Below are 20,910 nucleotides of genomic sequence, written 5' to 3'. Positions count from 1 at the left end.
ACTTCTGATGTGGGTGACTAAAAAGTTGTAGGTATGGGGGTTCCGATCGGGAAAAGAGTGGAAGTCTGTGTGAGTACATCTTGGAGATTAATCGTCATACCCACCAGGGCCAAAGTAAGAGTAGTAGGGACTGAGGTTTACATGATAGGCGTGAGAGTAGCTGCAAGAACATCCAGAGAATGGGAAGAAGGGAAAAAGGGACGTACCTGATCGACTGAAGGCTGCAGCAGTTGAAGATCTGTTGATGCTACCATTGATGTATTAGGTGCAACCTCTTCTGACCCACTGAGGTATGGCTTCTTCTTTGAGGGGCCCTCAGAGGACTTCTTTTCAGACCGCCTCTTACTAGAATATGAACGAGGTTTGCGAGTTGTACTGTCTAGAGAAGGAGGGATTTCTGGCTTTGGCTCCTGCCCTTCGATATTTATAATCCCAACTTCCTGCTGAGCAGCTATCTCGGGAGATGAGTCCTCGTGTGAGGAGCTATCACCTATCTCATCGTCAGATTTATTTACCTTACTCCATTCCTACTCGAAATGCTCATCTAGGGGTGCGTTTCCAAGGCTAGTTCTAAGCTGATTCACTTCCCGATGATAGACCCAAAAATTTTCTCTTTTCTTTTTGGGCCAGGATAAAGTTTTCATGCCCTCTAACAATGCCCAAGGATTTGGCTTCGCGGGGTTGAATCTTTGCATTGGGGTATAAAATTTTAACCACGAGGGGCGATCCAAAATAGGAAAATCATCAGGACCCACATATTTGCTTGGGTCGTCAACCTGGGGGTTGGTATGTTTCGCCCATGAGTCTCGAGGCTCATGCCTCATGGCATTTTTCCTTTTGCTTAAGCAGCCATCAGGGTTGTAACTCCAAAGGTCATCAATTTCTACGAAACCCAGTTGCACCATCTTTGAAGTCAGGGTTTCCTCGGCTACTTTTCTTCTTACTAGGGTAATTGTGCCAATGGCCTTGTTATCCTCTATGATGGAAGTATCATGCTTCCCAGCTCCAATCGTTTGCTCGACTCTTGCCAGTTGCCTTGCCATTTCTAGAGCTAGGGTTATGTCAGTCACGTGAGTAGGTAGCCGGAATGGCTCTTCAGAGAAACCATGTACGCGGATGAAAGAGAAATTCGGGCCCACGAACCAATCTCAAGGAGGGCGTTCATTCTGCATCTAATTCATTTGGACTTGTGAGAAATGAGCGAGAGGTTCATTGGGGATTACTCCAAAATCCTTGAGTACGGGAGCCAAGAACAAATCGAAAAACTGATAGGAGTCATAAGAGGCCAGCAACAGAGGCATCCAACAAGACACTGGCAATACATTTCCTACCTCATCAAAAGTGGTCAAGCACATGAATTGTGCAAAAAAAGATTCATTCTGATGCAGAAGTAGATGCACCAATACTGAAGAGAACCTAAAACGTCACAACTTTTGGAACTCGGATAACTGCTTGACCATGGCCTTAGCGATAGTCGTGGAGAAGTCAAAGTGGAAAGGTTCCCTTTGCTTCCTGCATTTGAAAAGAAAGCCCATCATGGAAGCTATGATATTCCAATCGCTATCATGACCACACATCCAAGCTAGGGTAGACAAAATATCTCTGAGGTCATCTTGTTTCAGATCGCTGTATGACAAAGGGAACTTTGGAGGCCCCGTTGACAAACTTCGGTTGAGGGCGTTTTGACAGAAAGTTAACGCATCTGTCTTGGTGCTCCAGAATTCCTCCATGGATCTCTCTGAGAAAACCTTAGTATTCTCCAAGATTGGGGAGCATAGCATTTCCCTAATGGCCTCCAGAGATATGATCAGTTTCAAGTGCGAGCCGCTGACAGAAAATGAGGTAGGATCAAAAACCTCCGCACAGGCGGCTACGAGTTCAGGACAGTAGGAAACTGTGGGGACCAAAGATTGAGGAGCACCACTCTTCTAGAAATGCACCGCGATGGAATGAGGATCATTTCTGTGATGTAGCATCCTCGAATAAGCAGCCTCTCTAAGGTTTTTGGGTTGCTTTCAGATCTCAGGCTCATAGATGTTTTCTAAGGAATCCAGAACAACCGACGAGTTTTAGGTCGTCGTTTTCTTTTTGGCCTTTATCTTTGGATAATTCTTCTTTGGTGGGATGGCATGAGAGGAGTAAGATAGTTCCTCAAAAATATCAACCCAGAAACCTCTGGGAGCAGCTTTTGCGGACGAAGCCTCTGAATCCATCAAGGCAGACAATTGGCCTTTCCTGTTTTGCTATCAGACCGGAGATAAAGAATGGAAACCTGCATGTCGTCCTTTGGCCTAACTCCTTGGCAACAAAGTGAATAGATTGATGACCAGGAGAACCTTTGAGCTTTTAAATGCATGACATGCCTTGTTTTTCATGAAAGCTAAGGCTCAGCTTACACATGCGCCAACTCAAAGTGTTGTTGCGATCAACCTCCATGAATGAGGGGAGCCGTCATTCCCACTTTTCAAAAAAAACTACTTGGTTGTTTTGGCATTCCTCAAGAAAAGTATCTTAGGCAAAATCTTTCTTTAATCAAGAAGATCAGCTAGGAATGATGGCCGCGTAAGCTGAAACAGGCTGGCGGAGCTTGCTCATTTAAGGGGGATAAACCTGAAAGTACGTATGGCTCTTTGTTTCCATCCATTCCTCTTTTCGAAGTGACTGACTAGATGCCGATATCTTGGAAATAATTTTATTTGCATGACGTGAATTAATAGAGGTGTGACAAAGACATTAAAATGGGACAAGGGTGAGCTCAAGTTGTCGATTGCTTACCTACCAAGATTTTTGCTATAAATATGTCTTTTCAGACATTCTTTCATCACAATGCGAGCTATAACGGTGGAGTTTCTGAAGAAATGGATACTCCGGTTCGGCTCATCAACAGAAGGGCGCAAGTCACTTTCCTAGGGAATATATCAGACCGGAGACTGCAAGGGATGACGAGAAGGAAAAATCCATTAATAATTGCTGCCATCAAATGGGTACTTGGGGAAGATTTCATTGGCAATCCAGACCGATACCGGGTGAATATAGATATTTGCTTGCGCTTCGTGGCTTCTCTGCTGGACTGCGGCCAATTTGGGCTACTGGCAACGCAGCTGATGCAAGCCCTCTTTCCTTTAGACTATCTAGGAGGCCTTGAAGATGTAGTTGCGTATCATGTACCTTTCCTCGGACTCCCTGTGACATCTAACTTAGAGCACTTCATCTTTCAGAATGAAGAAGTGAGGTGGCATCCACTTATCAATGGCTTGAAAACCATGTCATTTATCTTCTCACAGGTACCGTGTCGAGCTAGCTGCAAAGTTTCTTCTGCGAGTGCATATGATGGTCCCTATTCCAGAAGGCACGGAATGGTATAATGGCTTCAGGGACTATATCTTCCCAAGAGTCCTATTGCCAGATCAACCTCTTAACCTGGTGGTTATTTTCATGCACGGGGAGCCTGAGAGTTCTTCTGGTTCGGAATGGCTAGGAGAAGAAGGGGACTCCGATACTGAAGAGGAAGATATTGAGACTAGCCTCTAAGAGGAGTGGCAAAGCATGACTTGCGCTTGAAATTATAAGATGTAAACAAGAGAGAGGTCAAGGGCCCGCACATTTTGTAACAGTATATGAGAAAGACTTAATATAATGATTTTGTTTTTTCTTTATCTAGTCTCTCTTTCCTTATGCTTGCTGAGCTGAAAATAATTAAAATAAATACACACCACACATATGCACATAATATACACTATTTACATGGAAAACGGGAAAGGACCCTTAATAATAAGGCTTAAGATGAAAACCGTTAACCAGGATGGAGAGGGAGTCTCCATTCATGTCCTCTAACTCAAAGGCGTTGAAACCTTTACATCCTACGATGTGGAAAGGACCCTCCCATAGGCAGTCGAACTTGGTGTGCTGACCTGGCTTCGCCATCCTCTCATTGTACTTTAGAACAAGGTCTTTGAGGGCGAATATAACATCAAAACTCTTTTTACTATTGAACCACCTTTTTATGACTTCTTGCCTATCCTGGAGAGTTGTGAAGGCGGCCTCCCTCACTTCCTCTAACTATATAATCTCTGCTAGCCTTACGGCCATTGGGCCATTTTGGGTGATATCCATAGATTTTAGCAACTGTAATGCTGGAATTTCCAATGACAGAGGAAAAAATGCATCTTTCCCATATACCAACTTGTACGAGGAAGTCTTGAGAATCTTCTTGGGTGTTATGCGATCAACCCATAATGCACTCCTCAGGTGATGTTGCCACTCCCTCTTATATTTCACGCCTATCCTCTTGATAAGTTGGATCAGGTTCTTGTTAGTAGATTTTGCCAGACCGTTCCCTTGGGGGTAAGAGTTAGAGGAGGTTTTGAGATAAATACCTCTGCTAAGAGTGAACTATGTGATCCATGAGCTAGTGAATGCACTAGTGTTATCAAATATAATGGTTTTTGAGGGACCGTATCGGCAAGTCAGTTCTTCTAGGAAAGATAGCACTTTGTTTTCAGATGAATTCCGCAGGGGAACGACTTCAGACCATTTGGTGAAATAGTCTGTGGTGGTCAGGATCCATTTATGTTCGACTGAGCTTGGAGGATTGATCATCCCGACAAAATTGAGTCCCCATTGAGCAAAAGGTTCTTCAACTGACACAGGCCTAAGCGGCATGGCCACTTTCTTACCCCTCCTCGTGTAATATTGGCATTCTTTACATCCTCTTACTAGAGCATGTACATCTTTGAACATGGATGGCCAAAAGTATCTGGCTTGAGTAATTTTGATTGTGGTTGTAAGTGCAGAGAAATGACCTCTTGAGGGGCCGTAGTGAAATTCTTGGAGAATTTTATCAGCTTGGCCTTGATCTACACATCAGAGTAGAACTCCGTCGAAATTTCTTTTGAAAAGAATTTCATTTATGAGGCAAAAACTGTTGTTTTGGAGTCGATAGAATCTCCTCTTAGCCGGGGGAAGATTTTTGGGAAAGGTCCCTGTCTTCATGAAATTTTTTATTTTGTCATTCCAATTTCCGCTGGGGGTGTTGGGCATAAACATAACCATCTCTTCCAAGATGACTTTGAAACTATGGGATTCACTATCTTGCACTATATACTCACATAAACCTCTCCTGTGGACTAGCTTTGTGGGCCTGACATCAACATCATATTCTAGGATCTTAGTGATCCAATTCGCTCTTTTTTCTGTGATGTCACCCTCCATAATGTATTCTCTTACTGTGGGATGAGCTACATACATTGTGGTCTTGTTGCAGGCAATGAAATGCTGGAATTTCTTCAGTCCTTTTACGGCAGCTAAGGCTTGCTTTTCAAAAAAGTTATAGTGGAGCTCATAATCTTTGAGAGTTTTTGAATGGAAGGCAATAGGGTGCTCTCCTCCCTTTTGGGTGTCCTTTTGAGTTAGCACCATGGCGATACTATGCTGACCAGATTAGACATACATTATGAAATCTTTCAACATGTCTAGATTAGATAATACTGGGGCTGAACAGATGGCATGCTTTATTTGATCGAAGGCATTTTTGGCTTCAGCAGTCCATTTGAAATTTACATCCTTCTTAAGCATGAGGGTGATAGGTTTTATTATCCCAGCGAAGTCAGAAATGAAACGACTGACAAAATTAACTTTTTTCAAAAATGACCGCACTCCCTTTTTGTTGACCGGAAGGGGAAGCTCTTTAATAGCCTTGACTCAGTCAGGGTCAATGGAGATGCCCTCTTTAGAAACTATATGTCCAAGCAACTTCCCTTGAGGAACCCCGAAAATACACTTTTTTGGGTTCAAAGAGATCCCAAATTCCAGACATTTTTGCAGGACTAACTCAAGATGATCAAAATGATCCTCCTGGTGTTTAGAAAACATGGTTAGGTCATCTAAATATATCAAGATAATATTATTTATTATCTCTTTGAAAGCCAAATCCATGTCCCTTTGGAAAGTGGCCCCAGCGTTTGACAAGCCGAAGGGCATCTTTTGATATGCAAATGTCCCCCACTTGGTGGTGAAAGTGGTCTTGTGTTGATCCTCCGTTTTGACACTTACCTGGTTGTATCTTGAGAAACCATCGAGCATAGAAAAAATTTATGATCCAACTACAGTGCTTAATAATTGCTCCATTGACGGCAAGGGATAATGATCTTTGAGCAATGCTCGATTTAGGTCCCGAAAGTCCACACAAAGTCGAATGTTCCCATTCTTTTTCCTCATAGGGACCAGATTTGATACCCATGTACTGTGTTTTATAGGATAAATAATCCTTGAATCGATTAGTTTCTTCAACTCCTGAGCCATGAGGGATTCGATCTTGGGATTAACAGGTCTTTGTTTTTGTCGGACTGGCTTAGCTTCATTTGTGAGTTCGATGGTGTGCTGAATGATGCTGGGATCGTTACCTTTTAAATTATCATAAGACCAAGCCATGATGCCTTCATATTCATCACATTAGCAAGCCAATTTTGCCCTGTCTTCAGAGGAAACACCTTTTCCCACTTTGAGGATTCTTTCACATCCCACTGAAATTTCAGCGTAATCTCCTTTGTCCGCTGTGAGCCTCCGCTTATCCTTCTTAACATCCTCATGATCAAACAAATTCTCCAAGGTGATTAGACCATTAGGGAGCTTGTTGGATTTTAGCTGGATAATCTGGTCTCCGTAAGCCTCTTTAACCCTGGGTTGTAGGTGGTCGGCAAATTCTCCCAAGCTTTGAATAAATAGAGCAATCTGCTCATCACTTTCAAAAACCTTCCAATATGTATCATTATCAGGAATAGCCAGATGGACCACCATGTTGACTGTTGAATGGCCGGCCAAGAGGTCTACAGCTGGATCAAAATGAGCCCCTATGGTTGCCATGTGATCTGCTTTAGTATTTAGTGTCCAGAGAATGCTGGTGATATTGAAAGCATCAAAACTTTCTATTAAATCCCAGACTCTGGAGTGGTAGGATCTCATACGGACATGCTTGGCATTGGATATCCCTCAGACTTGATGTACTACTAATTCGGAATCCCGAAGACCTTAAGCTTCTTGATGCCCATTTTTTCTGCCATGTTCAGGCCTTGAATTAGCCCTTTGTACTCTGCTTCATTATTCGAACGTGCAAACTGTAGTCAGAAAGACCTTCGGATCTAATCGCCCACCGGAGGGGTGAGACAAACTCTAGCTCCGGAGCCCATTTTGCATTTTGCGCCATCAAAGTGTAGGGTCCATAGTGTCGAAGACAGATGATCTTTGGAGAAAGGATCTTTGGTGAGTTTTGGGATCAGCTGATCCTCTTCAAAAATGCAATAAGTTCCTAAGTCGGTGGCATGGTAATTAGAGAAAGGATCAGAGTCTATGAACTCATTTAGGAAGGCTTCTTGTTCGGGTGGGATTTCCCTGGTTACTTCTTCATCTTCTAAAAATTCTACCACCTTTCACTTGTCATGGATTATAGAGGTGTGAGTAGGCTCAAAATTAATCAAGGCTTGGTCAGCTATATGCTCGGCATGAAGAGGTTCTAAAAGGATCTTCATCTTAGCATCGTGTCGGGTACAGAGAATCAGGTGCGACCAATCTAGGGACATATATCCTCCTATTTTAGCAGTGAAGTCTCAGGACAGACAGAGCCCAAAGACGGGAGGGATGTCAATGACCACTACTTCTTGGGATACTGTTATACTTGGACATGTAAATAAAGTCAAAGGGAGGCTTTTGATGAGACCTATCATCTGGACTTTATTCCCATCGACCTGCATTACTCCTTTACTTAAAGGGTCATACTTAATGCTTAATACTTCAGCAATCTTCTTAGGCATGACCGTGGTGCTAGCACCGGAATCTATCATGGAGCTATGCAAAAGTTTATTTCCAACTATCAGGGTAAGGTAAAAAGGATTCGGCTTAGGTTTACCTTCTCCTTGTGCAGTGGAGGGTGAGCCTTAGTTTTTCAAGGTAGCAGGGGAACGTGCCTTGCTAACTGCTGAGTGGTGATCCATTCCATTCGTCTGAGAGGGCGGCGGAGCTACCGTACTTGTATCCTTTTGATCATGGGACAATGCCTCCCTTAGCCGGCTTTTCTGCTCTGGTATACTCAGAAGGTCCTAGAGAGAGACATGGGCTGGAGCTTTCTTCAACTGATCTACTACATCCAATGCCGGGGGCGTGAAAACTTTAGGCTTCTTCAGTTTGTAAGGGATGAATTCCTTACTGGGATAGGCAGAAACGATGACTAGTGGTTCCGGAGGTCTGTTTATGGGTATTGACCTTATATTGCTAGCATCCTCCCTGATCAAATGCCTTTTAGAGAGAAGGTTGTAGTCTAAATGCACCATAGGGGTTCCATCTTTCGAAGTTCCTCCATCAATAGTTAGCACTGTATTTTCATCCTCCATCCATGAAAAAAGTGCGTGATCAGGGGTGATTTCCACTTCTTGTTGCAATGACATTCCTTGCATCTGAGCAACAAAAGCCGCATTATCCATGCCCGAGGATGTATATGCAGATTCATCTAGTATTATACCTGAGTTCCTTTGTTCCGTGACCTTTTGTTGTAGATTCCCCCTTGGGCAATTCCTTGGGGTGTGAGCATTGTTGCATGGAAAACACCAATAATTGGCATCGTCCGCCAAATTATTCTGACCCACAGTCAATTCTCTACCATTGTTTGGGTGAATGGCCTGTAATGGATTAGGGATGAGGACTATTTGGCCATTCGGCGGGGTATTTTTCTCAGCTCGATAATTAGGATGTTGATAGGGGGGTCGGTTTCCTTGGAAGTTTTGCTGAAAAGGAGGTTTGGCAGGAGAGACCTGGGCCCTTTTTAGGTTGACAATTTCATTAGAGAAAGATCTTAAGAGATTTTTCATATCATTGACCTCAGCAGCCAGAGAGGTGGAATGGATGGTAGTTTGAGGAGTGGGGAATGAATACATAGACTGTGGAGCAGAATTGCTCGGGGCAGCTTCTTTCATTACTTGGGTAGACATTTCGGGGAACACTGGCATTGTAGGGTGAGGTGCGAGCTTTCCAAGGTCGATAAGGTTATTTTTAGATTGAACCGCTAAGTCGAAAGCTTGCGGAAGAGTGTTACCCCCTAAGGATTGAATCATTACTGATATATCGGAATTGAAAGCTTTTAGATAAAATATGAAGGCCATATCTGTCGGGGGTCGGGCAGACAACAGTATCCTTTGCCAGTTTCGCTGGTATCTCAAGTTGAAATCAGTTAATGCCTCCGTAGGAGATCTTTTGATCGTAATGAGTTGGTGCATGAGGGATGATCTATCAGCTTTGTCTGAGAATCTCTGAAAGAAGCGATCTCCCAACTGATCCCAGTCCCCTATGGTACTAGGGCCTAGAGATCTAAACCAGTCTAGAGCTTTTCCTTTGAAAGACGCTACGAGCAACTGCAAAGCTACGTTCTGCTCAGTGATGCCATGTACAGTACAAACAGTAGCTACATCCTCCAGATGTTCTCCAGGTGTTTTGTGACATTCTCCCATGAATTTGGGAACAACTTTTAGCGTGGCTACCGGAATGGCTCCCCAAACTACGAGTGGAACTGGAGGAATGAGAGGGCTACCATTGTCCCAGGTCACAGAATTTTGGGGAGGGATTTGGGCCATTGCAGGGTATATGATGGTGGGGGGACCCTGTGGAGGTGAAACTGAGGTGGAATGGATGGTCACCAATGGAGGAAAAAGAAGATGAGGATTTAGAGCCGTTTGACTCCTGGTGATGGGCCTATGACTCATAAACTAGCTGGGATGTGCTTTTTTTTTTTTGTTTCTAAGGTAATGGCCCCACCGGGCGTGCTAGAAAAAGAACTGTTGACTCTAAATTTTGCTTTGGGGACAAACAGCCTTATGAGAAATTTAGTGTTGGGGGACCAACTTGCGCAAAGAAACACTGAATGACCTCCGGGGTTGAGAAGCCGACTCTTCCTTGGGTTTTGAGGAAAGGGAAAGGAAACAAATACTTTTTTTAAAAATGAGATACTAAACACTTAGGCAATACGCCATATCATTAAGAGGAAATGAACTAACAAAAATCAAGAAATATTTGTGACTTCTGTAAGCATCTGAGTCAAGGACATAGTCAAAACTACAACCAAATTTGCTTGAAAACATAAGGGAAACATTTATCACGCATTCACTAGATAACAAGTATAGAAAAACATAGTTTAATCAGTGAAGTCTTAGATAAGATACTCCCAAATTTTATCAAAATTTTCAACAATAATAGCACAGAAAACACTATTAATAGTAAGCCAAGAGAGACATCATAAAGGCCACAGGCACAATCTGAATAATCTTCTTATAGCAAGACCAAAATAGTTTTTTAAGGCTGGAAATGAAAGAAAACTCCTACTTAGCAAATTATATTGGTATTTTGGTATGGTTTTGTCATTGATGTCAACACCTACTAAATACACCTACTTTGGAGATCCAGCAACATTCACCGGCAAACAGTAAACAGTGCAACAGTTACCGGTATATGATTAACCGACATGATATAATGTTCACCGGTACCTGCAATGACATGGAAGACACTTGGTAATGTCGAAGAGATCATGTGGACACTTTATTTTGAAGTAATAATCATTGGTATATTCTTATTTGCATATTTGCTTTTACCGGCAAATAGGTCCAGGTTATCTAGGGTTACACCGACAGGTTTATCTTTTCCAGATCAGCATGGCATGCTATGGAGATGATTTATTATTGTTGTAAATGCATTAAGCTGACATGTTCAATCGGTTATTGCATCAGATATTGTATTGTTTGTAAAATGTTTTTATTGTAATTTCTTGTAGATCCGACCTACTAAAATTGGTCTTAGGGTATGATATAAATGTAAGATCTTATTTGTAAGATCAAGTGTGGAATGCGAAAAAGATTTAAGAAAAGGTATATGCGAGATAAAGAGGCATACACGAAGACATCATTTGAAGGTGAAGTTAGGTTTTTGTAGAAGCATATTAGCATTACATCGGTATTGAATCCAGCATATGAAGATGCTATTTTGTGCAGTACATTCTTATTGGATTTAACCATCCAACTGTAGTCAGTGTGACTCCCATTTGTGATTGAGCAGTGAGCTCTAGGCTGTTGGCCTTTCTGCATTTGCAGAACCCTCTTGTACACTTACTATCTGCAGTAGTATCAACTGATTATGGGTAAGGTTTCCCACCATGGTTTTTCCCCTTACAGGGTTTCCACGTACAAATATTGGTGTCATTTGTTGTGGATGACTTTGTGCTTATGTTTCATGCATTAATTCTTACCGGTATAGCAATTTACTGGTAACACTGTCTATCGGCATACTTAATTGATTTACTGGTATTAAGAATTAAGTTGGTTAATAAGTTTTTGGTTTGAATTTATTAGAGAAATGATTCACCCCCCCCCCCCCCCCCCCTCTCAGTTGTCTCCGGGACCTACAAATTAGACTGTTCTTCTGCTTCCAAATCCCTTTTTTTTCTCCTTTTTTTTCCTTTTTTGGCTGACAGAGAAATCCACCCTTAAATAGGCCACCGCTCCTAAAAATAGCTCCCCTAAAATCCAAAACTGGCACAACCTCCTTTGAACAGAAAAACATGGCGTGTCACTACAGAGGCCACACCTAGCAAAACAAACCCTGCAACTCAACCTTTTTCTCTAATGGCCTAGAGGTTACCCAGAACTGAAAAGATTCTGTCAGAAGAGAAAGGACTGTGGAAAAGGGGACCGCTACAAGGAACTGCTTGCAAACAAGTGGGCCTGCCCAGAAGAACAGCCAATAAGCATTGCCATTTGTCAATCTCGCGCTACTTCAAAAACTAGACGCCAAAGACGTACCGAGGGAGCAACACTGGGCCACCAAGTGTCACACACGCTCAGCCCTGCTAGCTAAAAAAAATGATCACAACCGAGCCCGCCAAGAAACTTAAATTGGGGAAAATAAAGGTGAACATTTCCTATTGTGATTAATTTAGGTGATGATAATAAATTTTTTCATGCTAACAATGTTGATTCTAATGATATGTATGAGATTGTTGAGATTAATCATGAACTATCTTCACAATTTTCAAAAGCATTAACCCTAGCTCCTTGTGACAAAAAAAGTGACACATCATTAGATCATGTTCCTTGTTTGGAACTTGCAGTAGCTCCATCTACCATTCTTATTGTTTCTCCTCTTGCATCTTGTCAATCATCCCTAAGTGATACTAAGAAATATTGCGAGGCAGATGATTTGCTTGACAAGCTTCACTTGTGTTGTAGATTCTTATGTGTGTTTGCTTGTATTTAATGTGCTTTCCCCGTGATGTGATGCTTGCTATGTATTTGTGTTATGTTAGGTTCTCTTTGGATGACCTTGGTAACTCTGTGGTGCAAGCTAATAAAGAGATTGAATTTGTTGTGTCATTCTTCTATTGTACCTCAATTCTTCAATATGTTGTATCAATGTGATATCATATGTATGTGCTATTGTTTGTAAATGTGCCTTTGTGTTGTCTACTTGGGTATGATGCAAAGTATTGAGATCTCTTTTTTTATCTCTTTCATGTTGACCAAAAAAGACTTATTTTTTTTCATCCTATGTGCTCTTCTTCCATTATACTCGTAGTTCTAGTAGCTTTGGGGGATGAGGTCAATTCAATGTAATTATATTTGATATACATTGTTTATCAAAACTGCATATGGACCCTAGTTAGTGGATTCCTTATGTGCGTTCTCAATATATTTTGTGACCATTTCACTTTATTTTTAATTTATTGGGGGCATATCATTGTGGTAATGTGCTTGTCTTTTGGGTGCATGCTACCTTAAAGCTATTTCTCCTGGTGAGCCATACACAATCACTTTAACGTGGGGGCACACACTCCGCTCATTGTTACACTTTGTGCACACACCACAATACTTTGTTTGTACACTTTGACCACACACCATGGAATGTTTGGTACACACTACAATACCCATTTTTCGGTTGATCAATTCATAATTCAACTTACTTTACAAACCGAGCGTTTTTTGTTGTGATATTTTGGAACCAATTTTTCATTTCAAATTTTTCCTTCTCAAACATGAGTCATAGTAAGCAGAAACCTTACTAGGCTATCATATTCAATCTTTATTTTCCCTTCATGTGTTTCTCCTTTTTTGTCGATATTAGATTGATAATATTCTAAGTCCTTTGAGGCTTGGAGTGTCTTTCCTCTTTAATATCTTGATGAAAATATTTTAATGCTTCTCTATACTTTTTCAAGAGTATCAACATAGGTTCATAATCCCGCTAAAGTGGGGGATAAAAGTAGTGTTGTAAATTATATCCCTATACAATTATATCCTTATCTAGGCCTCATTTTAGTGTCTTGATCTCCCATGCATTGATTCATTTTGATTTTGCTCATACAATCCTTGAATTCAATATCTCGAACACTTCCTAGCTGTCTTGCCTCGATTTTGGTCCTAATTAAGAGGACAAGGGTGGGTTGATTGCCCTAGTCCCTATAATTGGGACCCAAATTTGGTCCCCATAATGGTAATGTATGTAAGGTGGAAATCATTCCCCAAGGTTGGTCAACTTTAAAAATTTAAATACTTTTGGTGTAGTTAGGTATAAAAGAAAGTTTAACCCTTTCATTTTTCATTCCTCTACTTCACAATTATATCTCTCAATCACATCCACGATTCATATTTTGGAAGATCAAATTCAAGTGAGCAAGAAATCAGGCACCAAGGCATTGAAGGAGAGGTCAAGTACACAGTTCAAGCATTCATGATGACATGCATGATCATAATTCTATGAATAAATTTCACATGATTATCAACCCTTGCATGATGATTCAAGGTAATATTCATCAAGGTATTAAGTTCCAATTCAATTATATACAATTCAGAGCTAGCCTTTACCTCAAAAGGAAAGCTTCTCCAATTTCATTTAAGTTCAATTTTCATTTCAATTTCAAGGTTAATTCCAAACCCAAGGTTTGACCTAGTGTAATGGTGAAAACTTAGAATTAGGGTTTCAATTAAGATAATAAAACCACTAACAATCCAAATTAACTCAATACATTGAAAGTGGAGTGAACCTAATAGATCTAGACACAATTATAATAAGGAAATGACTGAAATTCTGGTTATATTCATTGATTGTTGATAGTTATCCTCTTTCTTATTTGAATTTGGAAGGTAATTGTGAAATTAAGGTAAAACCATGAATAATTGAAGCAAATTATCAAAAAAAAATGTTACAAACATCCCAGGGAGCCACAAATTGAGATCTAGGAAAAAGATGTTTAGAACCTCCTCCAAATTTTTTGGACTGGTAGTGTAGATTCACCCCCATCCTCTTAATTTTTCTCTATCGAAAGTTGAACCTGTTCATCACTGTCAACTCTGTCAAAATCCTCGAGTACAACTCTTGAACCTATTTCATACACACAGAAATAAAGGGAAATATGTTGGGGATAAGTTTAGGAATTAACCTTGAAATTAAAATATGAATTGAAATGGAAATTGCTAAATTCTTTCCTTTTGAGGGAAAGGGCATATCTAAAGTAAAAATGTTTGTAAATGAAAATATACCTTGATGAAATTTGTTGCAGATATGTTGTTGAAGATTATGAATGGTTGTCATTGATGTCAACATGATGGTTGCCATTGATATTCTTGGTGTTGGTGATCCAGAATATGTGACCTCAAAATATTTGGTGCTCTAGAAGATGTGTTGTTGGTGATCCAAATATTTTTGTTTATCGAATATGGTGTTGATTGATGGTATTCATGTATATATTGGTCCCATTCTTATTTTTGATGCTTTGGGCAATGATGTTTGGGTCTGGATTGAGTCTGAAATTCGGGGATGTGTAGCGACTTTGGCATAGCATGTAAGTCATGTTTTTGGGTCCGGAATTTGTAATGATTGTAACATGTCGATCTGATTAATTGTTTGTTTTGTGGTATGATCTACTTCTCATTCCTTCCCACCACCGAAATGATTAGTGTTGACATATTTTATATCTCTGTCTTGGTCAACTTGGAAGATTATGCTTCCCAGAAGACAATAGATATATGAGGGTGATCTAATTGTATTAGAAATGGAAAAAGTGTGACATTGTTATTGAAGATATGCGAGATTAGAAAGGAAAGATCTGACTATTGGTGATATGTGAGAGTGTGTTGGTATTGAGGCATCAGAAATGATTCAGTTTTGCAGATTGTGTTTTAGTGGTGGATTCTTTCTTTCTTTCTCTATTTCTTCAGCAGTGAGACTTTTTCTAGGTTGTAAGCCTACCTGCAGTGAGCATTCTAGTAGAGAGTCACCCTTTGTAAAAATCACCTTAACCAATGTTTATATTGAGAACTAACATTCTTTGTAGTTTTTCCCTTCTTGGTTTTTCCACGTCATATTTGGTGTTCATTGTGTGATCCATGTTGTTTATGTTCTTTCATGATATATATTCATTTATTAAATCTGTCGATTACTCCAGATGTGTAAAAATATTTAAGAAATTGATTAAAGTTATCAACTAATTCACCCCCCCCCCTCCCCCCCCCGCTCTTAGTTGCTTGAATATTCAACAATTGGTATCAGAGCTTTGGTTCCTTGGAGAAGAGCTTAATCACTTGAGGTAGATCTTGATCTGATGGCACATTAATTGACTATTCCTATCTTTGAAGGATTTGACTATAGTTTCTATAAAGTAAAGGTGAGAGGCTACTTGATCTATTTGAGATACAACACTTGGAAAGCTATGGAAATTTAGTATGTTCAACAAACAAAAGGTTTTATCACTCCAAATGAAATTCAATATTATGAAGAGAATGAAAAGGCAAGGTATGATATCTTTAGTGCTTTATCTAAGACTGAATTAACAAGGGTTATTTCATTGAATGCTGCTTAAGAGGTTTGAGAAAAGTTGAAAGATATCTATAAAGGGAATGACATAGTCAAATTGTAAAAGAAGCTAACAACTAAGCACAAATATGGGAATTTGAAAATGGAAGAAGGAGAGGACATAACTAGCTATTTTCAAAAGGTTGATAGTATTGTACATGAAATCAGAGAACTTGGCAACACCTTGACAGATGAAGACATAATTGAAAAGATTATGATGTCCCCACCAGAAAGCTACAATGACAAGATCTCAGCTATTAAAGAAACCTATGATTTGAAGAAGTTCACCAAAGAGTATCTCTATGGTACTTTATCAATATTTGAGATAATGAAGTTTGGAAAATACAAAGCTAAGACTAGATTTTCCTTTAAAGAATTTGAGGAAGATCCAAGAGATGAAATTTCAGATGAGATAGAAGCGAAATTTGCAAGGAAACTAAAGAAAGGTATCAACAAATACAAAGGTATGTTACCTCTTAAATGCTTTAGATGTGGAAAGATTGGTCATATTGCTACTAGGTGTCTAGAGAAAGGTTCAAGACAAAAATCTAGAGAAGGTAAAGGAAAGTTTAATAAGAGAGCCTATTATGTCAAAGATGATACTAGAATTCCAAATGATGAATCGGATTATGAAGATGGTGATTGTTTGTTTTTGGTAGAAAAGGATGAACCTAAGATTAATATTCCTAAGACTGTTGCTACTACTTTACATGTTGGAAGAGATAGAAATGAATGGTTAATTGAATGTGGATGTTCAAATCATATGACTAGTGACAAAAGTAAATTTGTAAAACTTGAAAAGTATGATGGAGGTTTTGTTAGGTTCGGAGATGATCAAACAACACAGATTGTGGGAATTGGTTCTATTTATTTTGATGGAAAACATAATATTGACAATGTTTATTGTGTTAAGGGTTTGCATCATAATCTTTTGAGTGTTGGACAGATGTTCAAAAATGGTTACAATGGTGTTTTTCAGGATGATGGTTCTGAGATTTGGAAGGGATCCAAAAATGTTATTGCAAGAGGAAAAATGACTGGTGGAAATATGTATATGCTAGAAGGAGCTACAAAGCATTGTTTTTTATCTCAGATCATTGATAGCTAGCTTTGGCATCAGAGGACATGTCATATCAATTTTGACAACTTGGTGAAGATCATTTCATCAAGTGCAATAAGAGATTTATCGAGACTGGCCAAACTAGATAACAACATCTACAGAGAATGTCAATTTGGAAATCAGACAAAAGGAAGTTACAAAGGAAAGGAGCATTCGTCCACCTAATTGTTGGATTTAGTGCACATAGACCTATGTAGTCCGAATAGAACAAGGAGCATACAAGGTGAGAAGTATTTCATGTTATTAATTGATGATTATTCTAGAATGTCATGGGTTGCATTTCTAAAAGAGAAGTCAGAAGCATTAGAAAAATTCAAGATATTCAAGGCTAAAGTTGAAAAAGAAGTTGACAAAAAGATTAAGTGTTTAAGGTCTGAAAGAGGAGAAGAGTTTACTTATGATGAGTTTAACATTTTGTGAAAAGCATGGTATTAGAAGATAATTATTTACTCCTAGGACACCACAATAAAATGGTGTAGTGGAAAGGATGAACCAAACAATTCAAGAGGCAGTCTAAACAATGATTGAAGGAGAAGAACTCTTGGAAGTATACTAGAGTGAAGCAATTCATACTACATTCTACACTCTTAACATAATTCTATACCAGAAAAGACATGGAAAGACATCATATGAGCTATGCATGGTAGACCCCCGACAGTAAAATATTTCAAGGTATTTGGAAGCAAGTGCTATATCCGGAGAGATGAAGATAATCTTGGAAATTTTGAGAGCAGAGTTGATGAACGAATATTCCTAGGATACTCTACAAGGAGCAAGGCATAATGGTGATATAATAAAGGTTAAACAAGATCATTGAAAGTGCAAATGTGAAGGTTGATGAAGACATTTCTAAAGAATCTGATAAATTGGTAGGATATGAGTTTGCTGAACCAGATGACAAAAAAAGGGAAGAAAAGATTAGAGAAGGAGAAGAAGAAAAGGAAGCTCAAGAAGCTCTAACATCTACATCTAAGACTCCAAGATATGTATAAAAGAATCATTCAATAGATCAAATTATTGGAGATAAGAACAAAGGAATCATCACAAGATGCAAAGAAACTCAAGATCAAGTCTTGTTACATTTAATTTCAGAGATTGAACCAAAAACAATAAAAGAATATTGCAATGATCAAAATTGGATGAAGGAAGTGAAAGAAGAGCTAGAACAGATTGAGAAAAATTAGACATGGGAATTAGTTAATAGACCGGTAGATAAGAATGTGATTGGAACTAAGTGGGTATTCCGAAAAAATTGGATGAAGATGGAAAAGTTGTGAGAAATAAAGCAACATTGGTTTGAAAAGGTTATACTCAGATTGAAGGCATTGATTTTGAGGAGACATATGCTCTAGTTGCTCAGATGGAGGCAATCAGGATGTTTTTGGTTTTTGCAGCTTTTAAGGATTTCAAAGTTTATCGGATGGATGTGAAATCAGCAATTTTGAATGGAGAATTGAAAGAAGAAGTTTACATTGAACAAACCGAAGGATTTAAGTTGAAAAATGATCCAAACATTATTTTCATATTGAAGAAGGCCATGTATGGATTGAAACAAGCCCCTAGAGCTTGGTATGGAAGAATAGATAAGAATTTGATTGATCAAGACTTTCAGAAGGGTTCAACTAACATCAATTTATATTTTAAAACTTATTTATGTAAAATCTTGATTGTTGTAGTGTATTTTGATGATATAATTTTTGGAGGAAATGAAGGGATGTGTAGAAAATTTGCTAATGAGATGCAAAAGGAATTTGAGATGTCCATGATTGGTGAGTTAAAAAAATTTCTTGGATTGCAAGTAAATTAGAATGATAAAGGAATTTTCATTAATCAGTCTAAATACATTAAGGAACTACTAAAGAAGTTTGGGTTAGAGAACTCCAAACTGGTGTGTACACCTATGACCACCGATTGCAAGTTGACAAAAGATGATAAATCCCCTAAAGCTGATGCAAGTTAGTATAGGTCAATGATTGGAGAATTGTTATATATGACTGCTACTAGACCAGATATCATGTATGCAATCTATTTGGTGGCTATATTTCAACAAGAGCCGAAGGAATCACATGTTGTGGCAGTAAAAATAATTTTTAGATATCTAAAAGGAACATAAGAGTTTGATTTGTGGTACCCTAGAAATTCAAATTTCACTCTGACCAGTTAGTTTCTTGGTCAAGCAAGAAGCAGGATTCTATGTCTTTATTTACAACTGCAGCAGAATATATTGCAACATCTTCATGTTGCACTCAGATATTGTGAATGAAGAAAAATTTGAAAGATATTATTGTAACATTCAATGAACCTATCTCTATTATCTATGATAACACTAGTACAATAAAAATTTCTAAGAATCTGGTACAACATTCCAAAACAAAGCATATGTCTATTTGGTACCACTTCTTGAGGGAAAAGGTGTTGGATAATGAAGTAAAGCTTGAGTATGCACCTACAAAAGAGAAGATTGTAGATATATTCATGAAGGTGTTGTGTAAAGATACTTTTGAGTATCTCCAGTAGAAGTTAGGGGCATTACCCCTTCCTAGTGTGAATTGATGTACATTTGGTTGTTCATTGGTCCAGTGAACAACTTAAATATTTTTATCTCGACTGATGCTTGGGTGCTTCCTCTAAGGGGGAGAAGGAGTGAGTTTCATAAGGGGAGTTATGCCCCCCTTTGTCCTTGATGTCGAAGGGGGATAGATTATGATAAATTATGAGAGATTTAGATAGTTGATGAGTTGTTGTAAAATTGTGCAGAAAGTATCATGTATTTGTTGTTTGTTGTTGATGGATGTTGCCATCAATGACAAAGGGGGAGACTATTGCAGATATGTTGTTGATGATTATGAATGGTTGTCATTGATTTCAACATGATTGTTTTCATTGATGTCAACATGATGGTTGTCATTGATGTTATTGGTGTTGGTGATCTGGAGTATGTGTTCCCATAATCTTTGGTGCTTCAGAAGATGTGTTGTCAGTGATCCAAAATTTATGTTTATCAGATATGTTTTTGATTGATGGTATTCATTTATAACTTGGTCCCATTCTTATTTTTTATGCTTTGGGCAATGATTTTTGGGTCCAGATTGAGTTTATAATTTGAGGATGTGTAGCGTGTAAGTCATGTTTTTTGGTCCAAAATTTGTAATGATTGTAATGTATTGATCTGATCAATGAATTATGTTGTGGTACGGTAAACTTCTCATTCCTTCCCACCATCAGAATGATTATTGTTGACCTATTTTAGATCTGTCTTGGCTGAATTGGAAGATTATGCTTCCTGGAAGATTATATATATATGACGATGATCTGATTGTATTAGCAATGGAAAAAGTGTGACATTATTATTGAAGATATGCAAGAATGGAAAGGAAAGAAGTGACTGCTGATGATATGTGAGAGTGTATTGGTATTCAAGTACCAAAAGCGGTCTGGTTTTGCAGATTGTGTTTCAATTGTGGATTCTTTCTTTCTCTCTCTCTTTCTTTGGCAGTGACCCTTTTTCTAGGTAGCGAGCCAACCTGCAATGAGCATTCTGGCAATGAGCCACTCTTTGTAAAAATCACCTTAACTGGTGTCACCTTAATCAGTGTTTTATATTGAGAACTAACATTCTTCATGGGTTTTCCTTTCTTGGGTTTTCCACATCATATTTGGTGTTCATTTTGTGATCCATGTTGTGTATGTGCTTTCATGCTATATTTTCATTTATTAAATCTATCAGTTACTCCAAATGTGTAAAAGGATTTAAGAAATTGATTTAATTTATCAACTGATTCACCCCCCGTCCTCTTAGTTTCCCGAATATTCAACAAAGTTGTGCTTTATCCTCATGAAAAGGTTTTATGATTTCATGTAGAATGTCTTCAAAGAAGGTTGATCATGGATGCCATCTTCAATGCATAAACTTGACT

This window comes from Cryptomeria japonica, chromosome 8, assembly GCF_030272615.1.
Source record: "Cryptomeria japonica chromosome 8, Sugi_1.0, whole genome shotgun sequence".
Taxonomy (NCBI): domain Eukaryota; kingdom Viridiplantae; phylum Streptophyta; class Pinopsida; order Cupressales; family Cupressaceae; genus Cryptomeria; species Cryptomeria japonica.
The sequence above is the reverse complement of the archived record's forward strand: the minus strand, read 5'-3'. Positions refer to the sequence as shown.